Below are 847 nucleotides of genomic sequence, written 5' to 3' on the forward strand. Positions count from 1 at the left end.
TGTCTAGGTTTGTCATTTCTTTTCTTCCAAGGAGCAAGCATCTTTTAATTTCATGGCTGCAGCCACCATCTGCAATAATTTTGGAGCCCAAGAAAATAAAGTCTGTCACTGTTTCCATTGTTTCCCCATCTATTTGCCATGTAGTGATGGGACCAGATGTCATGATCTTAGTTTTCCAAATGTTGAGCTTTAAGCCAGCTTTTTCACTCTTCTCTTTCACCTTCATCAAGAGGCTCTTTAGTTCCTTTTTGCTTTCTACAATAAGGGTGGTGTCATCTGCATATCTGAGGTTATTGATACTTCTCCCAGCAATCTTGATTCCAACTTGTGCTTCATCCAGCCTGGCATTTGACATGATGTACTCTGCAAATAAGCAGGGTGACAATATACAGCCTTGTGCTTAGTTGCTCAGTTGTGTCTGACTCTTTGCAACCCCATGGACTATAGACTGCCAGGCTCCTTTGTCCATGGCTTCTCCAGGTAAGAATATGGGAGTGGGTAGCCATTCCCTTCTCCAGGGCATCTTCCCAACCCAGGGATTGAACACATGTCTCCTGCATTGCAAGCAGATTCTTTGCCATCTGAGCTACCAGGGAAGCCCTAAGTAGGAGCATAAGAGATGTGTAAACTAAATTGATACCCATGATATTATTTCTTTCAAAATTGTTACTGTAGTAAATGTAGTAATAATGAAAATAATGATAATCTTCAGTAGGTAGAAATGGTAAAAAGTTTGATGTAGCTAGAGAAAGAATGGAGGAATGAGGCTATAAATTGTTTAAAAATCTCACTAACTTATAGTTTCCTGAATACAGAAAAGAATGTCTGTAACAACGTGTGGGGATCA

The sequence above is a fragment of the Cervus canadensis genome, chromosome X (assembly GCF_019320065.1).
Source record: "Cervus canadensis isolate Bull #8, Minnesota chromosome X, ASM1932006v1, whole genome shotgun sequence".
Lineage (NCBI taxonomy): Eukaryota > Metazoa > Chordata > Mammalia > Artiodactyla > Cervidae > Cervus > Cervus canadensis.